At 43.5% G+C, this 10051-nt stretch overlaps 1 pseudogene; it reads left to right on the forward strand.

The window, feature by feature from the left end:
* Positions 1-1774: 1774 nt before the first annotated feature.
* LOC117498796 lies at positions 1775-6561 on the forward strand (annotated as a pseudogene).
* The last annotated feature ends 3490 nt before the right edge of the window (positions 6562-10051 follow it).

Here is a 10051-nt window from a genome sequence, read left to right on the forward strand (position 1 = left end):
CTTTCTGGTTCTTTATTTGAAGCTTCAAATAAGGCACAGGTCTCACGGAGTACAGAGTATTCTGGAAGAGTGCGCACAGGGGCAAGAGTGCGTATAGGTTTTATAGGATCTTGACAGTTCAACAACACTTCGTAACCTGTCACTATGGCAGGGCTGGATGGATAGATAAGCTACGCCCGCTTTCCAGAGGAACAGAAACCATACATTGGCAATATAGTAAATCAGGAACTAGCTAAAAACAGGAACTGGTTTAAGACAGATGGAAGTGTTGAAATTAGGAACACATTGTGGGTCAAAGACAGGTCCAAGTGAGGACAGCAGGAACTCATGTAAGGTTACGACAGATATAACCAAGAATTTAGGAACTCATTGTAGGACAAGGAACAAACACAGGAACTTGTTCAAGACACTGTGCCTCACCCTTTGCTCACGACACTGTGCCTCACCCTTTGCTCACGACACTGTGTCTCACCCTTTGCTCACGACACTGTGCCTCACCCTTTGCTCACGACACTGTGTCTCACCCCCAGACATTCTTAAGGTTAGTCCTATGTTGACCAGAGGACATGAATTAAAATACATCCTCATGGAACTACTGCATAGCATTTTACCATATTAGGTAACACATAAAGTTGGTTTGCACATCATATAAAGTTTGCACTACATATAGAGTTTGCCATTACATATAAAGTTTTAAGTATGCACTTGCATAAAGTTTTCCACTACAAAGTTCAGCCAAACACAGAGCGTTCTTAAAGGGTCACAACATTCTGGACCTTGTACGTATTCATCGTCTATGGGCCCCTCTCCGCCACAACCATTGCTATTCGTTCATGCGGGCCCTTCTCAAAAGAGGCCCATTACTCAGGACTCAGTGCGTTGATCCTCAGTTTGTCTGAAAGTTACGTGCTGTATTGGAAGACGGTCCAAAAGTGAAACAATTAAAAAGAACAATATTTGCCTCTGAAAATAAGTATCATTTTAAACATGGAAATACTCAAGTAAAGTCTATATGTCAAAATAGTACTTCAATACCTGAGTACATGTACTTTATTACTTTCCAATAATCCACCAAATGGAGATATGTTTATAAATAATCAGCAAGATCAATAAACTGATGTTCCTGTCCTCCCCCCCCCCCCCCCCCCCACATACATCGCACAATACTAACCCACAGGTAAGATGTATTTAAACATAAAGTACGTTCATGCAGTAATGCATTGATTCTTCTTTGACATGTTCTGATATATAGTGCTACAATTGAGTACTATTAAATGTGTGAGTGTGTGTGTGTGTGTGTGTGTGTGTGTGTGTGTGTATACATGTGTTTCTTAAGGTCCTTATCAAACCTGTCCCCATGAGGAAGGGTGTAGGGAACACGCCTAAATGCCTTTCTCCCTTGAGCCACTCTTCCTCCTCAATGTGCTGCCAACATGCATCACTATTCAAACCCATGCATTCAGAAAGTGTCCTGCTGTAGAGGAAGATGATTGGTCTAAACATTGATTATCTGAACATGTAAGGGATTGATAAGTATTACTCTGTGTGGAAACCACATTGTGTTGAAATCTAAAATCTAAATAATTATTTGTATAGCATAATAGTCTGAACGAAAAAACCGAAAAGCTGCAGATCGATCAAAAAGTGCCCACATGAATGGATAGCCGTGGAATTATTTTTTACTTAAACAAACACACAAATTCCCCTTGATCATTTGGCCTCATTGGGACAGTAATTCCCCTTGTCAACATTTCTGGCAGCACATTGAGGAAGAAAGGAGGAGCAAGGAAGAACGGTTCAACATAAATAAGACAGGAAGGCAGAGTGGACACACTGCGGGAAGATCTCCTTCAGATCACTGCAGCAGAAACATGACCATGAAGGTGAGGACAATTTAACATTTAAAATAATCGCTTTTGGTCCGATGTGAAAAGATGTTTTACATGTGGCCCTGATCCTCTTCTGTATACTTGCTGTATATATATATATATATATATATATATATATATATATATATATATATATATATATATATTATAATATCCTTCATATGGTGTGATCAAATATGAGGATAAAATGTACTTTGTTATCTTACCTGTGTGGAAGAGCATGAGAGCCACATGTGCATTTTGTTTTAGATCTGACAAAAAGTGGGGTTTTTTGTTCTGAGATTAAAGTCAGAATTTTGACTTTTTTCCCCGAAATTTATTTTGTTCCTCAGAATTCCGTTTTTAAAAGTAATCAGATTTTTCCCAGAATTCAGTTTTTGACTCAGGATTTCTCAGATTAAAGTCAGAACAACATGTCCTCTGTCCAGCTGGTCTCAGTCGTCCTCGTCCTCCTGGCTCTGCTGTTGGACAGCGGCATGTCTCTCGTCCTCCCAATGGACTGCAGCGACATCTACAACAACGACAACACCCGACCCAGTGGAGTTTACACCATCTACCCCATCGGATCCACCTCTGCTGTCCAGGTACATCCTCTGAGAGACTTCATACAACACTATCTCTCACTGATCAAATGGATAGGATGTGTTAATGAGAACGTGTGTGTGTGTGTGTGTGTGTGTGTGTGTGTGTGTGTGTGTGTGTGTGTGTGTGTGTGTGTGTGTGTGTGTGTGTGTGTGTGTGTGTGTAGGTGTACTGTGACATGGACTCACTGGACGGACGGTGGACGGTGAGTACCTGAACTCAAAAGCTAAATCTGGCCCCCAGTTATCTGTGAACTGAAACCTGGTCAGACAGCAGAGATGAAATATACGTACAGTATCTTTGTGCAGTATTTAGTCTAATCTATCAAATCTACAGTTTGATATATCTATCCAGAGACCGTTGGGACACTTGAAGTGTGTTAGCTAAACCATGCTAGTCAGGTTAGCTCCTGAATGCATTCAGTGAATGGCAGTGAGAAATCAGAGGCTCCACTTTAGATCTACTGTTGGCTCCTGATCCCAGTAGAGGCTGGTTCAACTCTGTCATGCTCTTTTTCCATGGACTGGAAATGTCCATTATATTTGCTGAGAGATTTAGTATTTCCCCCAGGTGTTCCAGAGGAGGATGGACGGCTCGGTGAACTTCTACCGGCCCTGGGATCACTACAAGACGGGCTTTGGTTTCGCTGCCGGAGAATACTGGCTCGGTGAGAGATGAAGACGAACCGGAGGTCCTGACTTGATCAAACTCACGGTTTCCTAGCGTTCATGGTGTCTGTTTGTCTGCAGGTCTTGAGACTCTCTCCCACCTGACTCTGAGGAAGAAGTACGAGCTGCTGGTGGACATGGAGGACTTTGAAGGCGGCAAAGTGTTCGCTCGGTACTCCTCGTTCTCCGTGGACCCCGAGGCCTTCGGGTTCACTTTGCATGTTTCTGGATTCACTGATGGAGGGGCAGGTGAGGAACAGCAGGAAGTGCTTGATGTCTTTCTGATGTTCAGGAGACGCTCTCACACTTAGGACTGGCTTCAGACATCAGAGAGAGATAAGGGGGTAACAACAGCAGATCAGGAACTGTGGCTATATGCCGATGACATTCTTCTGTATATCACACATCTGGAGGTATCCCTTCCTATATATAGGAATAGCCTTTAGCTATCCTGTTTTTGTTTTATGTTTGTCAGAATGTCTCTGCTCTGCTCGTTTACGATCGCCAAGCTCTCCTCCACCTCAGACCCTCACTGGAGTTGATATTGCTGCCCAAACCTACATCTGGCAACCATAAATCGTCCCCCCCCCCCTCTACTGTTGGATATTCCCACCTACCTGCGCCGGTCGCCCTGCATCCTGCCTCGCCGAAAGCGCTTTAGACGACGGGGAAAGCGTGGTGGTGCACTGGTCCATCTGAAGGCATACCTGATGGCTTCTTCTGGGACTTATCCACGCGTCGGATGTCATGGCCCTCCCGCTGCACGCCATGTGAGGGATCGGTGGATTCGCCCTGTTTTTCCGGAGCTGCGGACTCTGCTGTGCCCGCTGGCAGCTCCTCCGGCCTGACTGACTGCTCCCGGCCCGCGCGGCGTTCAACACGAACATCTTCGTCAGCTGAGACGCACTACACCTTCGGCAAGCCCGGAGCGAAAACTTTGCATGACTTTGCTAAATGCTAGGTCGATAGCAAACAAAACGTTCCTGCTAAACGACTTCTTCACCTCTCGTGAACTGGATTTTATGTTTCTGACGGAGACCTGGGTCCACGCTGGCGAGTATACACCGTTCTCTGAACTTCTTCCTCCTGACTGTACATTCTTCAGCTCCCCCCGTGCCACTGGCCATGGTGGGGGCATAGCATCAGTGTTTAGAGCTAGCCTCCAATGCCGATTGCTTCACCCTGTAACTAGCTATGCTAGCTTTGAGTTGCAGCTTTTTGAACTGAACCCGGCCTCGCCTATACTCTGCGCAGTCGTGTATCGTCCGCCAAAGTGTAATAAGGATTTCATAAATGACTTTTCTGACTTTCTGTCCGGGATCATGGTGAAATATGATCGTGTTTTGATCTCCGGAGACTTCAATGTCCATGTGTGTTGCGAGTCCAAACCTCTGGTTAGGGACTTTTTAAATCTCCTTGATTCTTTTGGTCTCGTTCAGTCCGTGGCTGGCCCAACACACATGAAAAGTTTCAGTCTGGCTTCAAACCCATGCACAGCACTGAAACAGCCCTTTGAAGAGTTTTTAATGATCTGCTCCTAGCCGCCGACTCAGGTAGCCCAGCTGTCCTGGTGCTGTTAGACCTGACAGCTGCCTTTGACACTGTGGACCATAGCATCCTGCTGTCACAGCTTGAACAGTCCGCTGGCATCACAGGCTCTGCCCTTGCATGGTTCAGGTCCTACCTGACAGACCGTAGCTTCTCGGTACAGCTAGGTGCCTTCTCCTCTGCCAAAGCCCCTCTTACCTGTGGGGTTCCCCAAGGCTCGATTCTGGGCCCCATCCTTTTTCTACTGTACATACTGCCCCTAGGTTCAATTCTCACAAAACATAATATTCCCTTCCACTGCTACGCCGACGATGTACAGATCTATCTGCCTCTCAAAGGAAATGTCACACACTCACTACAGCAGCTGATGGACTGCTTAGCAGAGATGAAATCCTGGCTGAGCAAAAACGTTGTCAATCTCAACGAGAGCAAGACTGAGGTCATCTTTTTTGGACCCCAACCTCCAGCCTCTCCGGTTGATATTCTGGGCTCTCTCAAAAAAAAACATCCTCCCCTCGGTCATGAACCTTGGAGTGACCTTCACTAGCACTTTTAAATTCGACAAGCAGGTCAGCACCGTAGTCAAATCCTGCTTTTTTTAAATAAGACTATTGGCCAAAACCAAGTCGTATTTATCTTTTAATGACTTAGAAAGGGTTATTAACGCCTTTGTAACCTCGAGACTGGACTATTGCAACGCTCTGTATGTGGGTATGGACCAGGCCTCAATTAAACGCCTGCAGCTAGTCCAAAACGCAGCTGCACGTTTGCTGACTGGCCACAAAAAGCGCAACCCCTATTCTGGCTTCATTACACTGGCTTCCAGTTCGGTTCAGAATTGATTTTAAAATCCTTTTATTTGTTTTTAAAGCCCTAAATGGGCTGGCTCCGGCCTATATAGCTGAACTCCTCCAGCGCTACACCCCAGCTAGAGCTTTAAGGTCTGCTGACCAGCTGCTGCTGGTAGTGCCCAAGACCAGGCTCAAAACCCGAGGGCACCGAGCCTTCGCAGCAGCTGGCCCGAGGCTCTGGAACACTCTGCCCCTCCATGTGAGGTCGGCCCAGACCCTAGGGGTTTTTAAATCTACTTAAGACACACTTCTTCTCTCTGGCCTTCTAGTCAGAGCGGAGCACGACTCCTGACTTTTCCCTGTGTTTAATATATATCTGTTGTAATTTATTGTCTTTTATTGTGATTGTAGTAATGTGTTTTTATTACATGTACAGCACTTTGGCTCGACCAAAAATCGCTTTTAAATGTGCTTTATAAATAAAACTTGATTTGATTTGATTTGAATTGAATGTGTGGAGATTCTTTTCTGCAATATTACAAAATCACATGGAGAAATCCCATTGGACCAGGGACATGCTGCCTTCAGGGACCAACACATAATCCATACTTCATCCCTGTATGTATTATAATATTCTGATTATACACTCGTTGTGTTTCTGTAGGAGACTCCCTGAGTCATCATAACGGACAGAAGTTCACCACCTTCGACAAAGACCAGGACTCTTCGCCTTCTAACTGTGCCAGAACATACCTGGGGGGGGTTCTGGTACAACAATTGTTACCACACAAATCCCAACGGGGTTTATCTTTGGGAGGCTGATGAGCCTAATACACTTAAAGGAGTGATCTGGCACTCTTGGAAGGGTTCCCACTACTCCCTGAAATCCATCAGCATGAAGATCCGTCCTGTGCAGTAGTTCTGCAGGACAGCAACATGTCCTCAGCTGATATCAATCACATGTAATCACTCATCACTTTAAGATGGAAACAGATCCACACAGTGTGATAATGTCTACGTTTTAAATTCAAACTGAATCACTATTTGCTTCACGCTGACAATAAATGAAAACAATTAAGCTGATGTGATGTCTTCATTTTGTCTCCTGGGTCTTTCTATCACTGTGTCCTCACACTTTCCTGTTCACAAACAGAAATGATCACAAATCACTGCCCTCTGCTGGCAACAGAGACGAACTCCAGCTCCACCTTATTCATGGGAAAAAACATTGTAACCTTCTGAGCCTCAGGGTCTTTCTCTGCAGTCTTCACCTTATTCTTAGCCTGGTCGTGGGTGTTTCCACATTGCCTTTTCTGTAGCTACTTCTGTTTAGAGTGTAAGTCTTGTGACTTTGCTTAGCATCACCAGCTCTATCAACCTTTGCTCTCCAAAGAAACAGTTTGTTAACATTTGAGTGAACTGTTGTTAAGTTGTAGAACTTTCTCAGTAGAGAAACGTACTATTCAGATTACCTTTATGTAATTACTTTATCCAAACTACGTATATTTGAGAATGTAATAAAAATACAAATTAAAGCGGCAAGCAGTGATGAGCGGGCCTTCGCAAGGCATCGCACGTTGGGGTACTTCATGGATCCACGCACGCGCAGCACCGATTCGCCATCGTCTCTAACCAATCCGTAACATTAACCCAATTCGTTAAGTGCATGTGCACACATAAGATACTTTTACATGTTACTTGTTAGACGCTTTTATCAAAAGCGACTTACATACTCAATACTGTGGGCAATCCCCGCTCAATAATTAAAATAAATAAATAAAAATAACCGTGTTATTTCACGCTGCTATGGACCGTCTGCACTAATGCACATTCTCAAAGATGTTGAAGTGACTGTTATTTTGTATATATTGATTGTTGTGCTTTTATTTAGGTCTTAATGTGTGCATATGTAGAAATGTGTCTGTTGAACTTGCAGGATTAATTTTTTCACTTTCCTCGGAGCAGGAAGTGAAGACCTTATAAGGAGTGTCCTGTAATGTCAGAGGGGGCGGGGCCTGTGCTCTATATAAGCCTGTAGTGCAGCGGCTCTCTGACAGAATAACTCTCACTAAGTGATGAAGATGATGATGCTGCAGCCTCTCTGGGACCTCCTGCGGGGACACTCGTCCCTCCTGCTGTCCCCCCTGTTCCCCGTGCTCTTCTCCCTGGGGGGCTACCTCACCTGCTGCCTGCCCTATCTGCTGCTGGACCTGCTGGCCCTCAGGTGGGCCTCGCTGCGCAGGTACAAGCTGCAGCCTCAGAGCTCCGTCAGCTGGGCCTCAGTGCGGAGCTGCCTGTCTCTGACACTCTACAACCACCTGGTGTTCCTGCTGCCAATCATGTGTCATGAGTAGTTATACTGATCCCGCTTCCATCACATTAGTATGCATAAAAAGTGACAGGTGCTGTGACAGGTCACACCTACTACTACTTATGCAAATGAACCCCCTTTGATATGCTAATGAGCCCCTTTGTTCGAGGTGTTATCACGTGTAGGTGTGATATCACAGATAGGTGTGATATCCTTTGATGTGAGGGGTGAGGTGTTGTAACATGTAGGTGTGATATTCCCCCTTGTAGTAGATCCTTTGTTGTCTAATCTAATTAGCCTTTGATGTCTGCCCTTTGTTGTTTAATCTAATTAAATCTTTGATGTCTATCCTTTGATGTGAGGGGTGAGGTGTTGTAACATGTAGGTGTGATATTCCCCCTTGTAGTAGATCCTTTGTTGTCTAATCTAATTAGCCCTTTGATGTATGTCCTTTGATGTAAGGGGGTGAGGTGTTGTAACATGTAGGTGTGATATCACACCGGAGTGTTATAAGCCTTTGATGTCAATCTAATTAGCCCTTTGATGTCAGTCCTTTGATGTAAGGGGGGTGAGGTGTTGTAACGTGTAGGTGTGATATCGCACTGGTGTGTTATAAGCCTTTGATGTCAATCTAATTAGCCCTATGATGTATGTCCTTTGATCAGTGTTTGTAACTAGTGTTAAGGTAGTCTCTTTGAAGTTGTGTGAGACTGTCTCGCACCCCCGTCCTCCTCCCACCCCTTCTGTCACTCTTCCTTTTGCTGTGATGTCAGAAGATAGAGGTGGGGGTGGAGTTAGGTAAAAAAGAAATCCGTGCAAACTAGATAAAAAGCCTGTCATTTCCACTCACCAAGTCACCTAAACTTTCAAAAACGAAAATGGCAAAGAGACGCATCGATATGGGTTTAATCAGCGAGACGCCTGTGACAGTCGGGAGCGCCAGTCAAGAAACGGATGCAGTATCTGTGCCGGGTTCAGACCCTCCGTCTGAGGCTCTTCATGAAAAATGGAGTCTGGATTTGTGAGACTGTCTCCCCTCCCGCTTTTTGCTTTTGTTTTTGTTACTAAGATACTTTTTAGATACACTTTTGAAGTGAGCAACACTTTACAACTGGTAGAAAGTTAAGTACTTTGTATGGAATTGGGTTTTCTTTAGAGCTGTTTTCAGTGAGACAATGCAGTTTCTGATCATTTTAAGTTTCAAGTTTCAAGGCTTTATGGTATATGCCCATTAGCTACAGTGTAGATATGTCAATGAAAAACATAGGTCACAGGCTCCTCCAACCATATATATATATATATATATATATACATATAGAGCACATAAAACAGATAAAATACTGCAATAGAATGTTTTGATATGACAGATTTGTGCGTAATTCTCTCACAAAGGAACTGTAAGATACACGTTTATGTATGGAAAACTTTATAACTTGGTAAAATATTCATTCATTTGTAATGAATTACTTGACTAACATTACTTTTTTAAATATATGTTTTTAGATGCTTTACTTTGATTTCTTTCATGTTATTTTAACACAAAATTACTTTTTTCATATTTTTCAACATACTGTGATATTTGTTTTTCTCTCCTTTTTCCATTATATTTTTGAATATACAGTGATTTTTATCAAAATACAACATGCAACTAATACATTATACAATATTACGACTTTTTGCGATATTTTCAACACAATATACTTGTACCTTTTTTTTTTTTTTGTAGGGCTTCAGGATATTTGGCATGTCATGCATAAAACCGGTGTCATCTTTCCTGAAACTGACGTGCTGTCCATTTTACAAACAAGTTATTTTTTCTGCTTCTTCACCCTCTGAATTTTCCTCCCCGTCCCTCTTCCTTCAGCCATCACAACAGCAATCAAGTCATATCTGTCAAATTAAACACCTCTTCCCAAAGCGTGACTTCCCTATTGAGGGGGTAGGGCAGTAGGGCCTAACCCGATTGGCCAAATACACTAACATGCAGAACGTATGGTATGTTTGAAAAAGACTGACCATCTATCCAGTTCAAGCTGTCTTTAAGATGTGACATCGTGCTCTGACTTTTTCCCTTAAAATCGTGACAAACTATTACTTATTATTAAATTTGACCTCTTGCTGCTTGGTTGAAAATGATAGATGAAAAATAACTTTTTAAAAAGAGTCAAACAGCGAGGGACATTATACGGGTGAGGTGTTATCACGTGCAGGTATGATATTCCCCCTGTAGTCGATCTTTTGTTGTCTAATCTAATTAGCCTT

The sequence above is a fragment of the Trematomus bernacchii genome, unplaced genomic scaffold (assembly GCF_902827165.1).
Source record: "Trematomus bernacchii unplaced genomic scaffold, fTreBer1.1, whole genome shotgun sequence".
In the NCBI taxonomy this organism is placed as follows: Eukaryota; Metazoa; Chordata; class Actinopteri; order Perciformes; family Nototheniidae; genus Trematomus; species Trematomus bernacchii.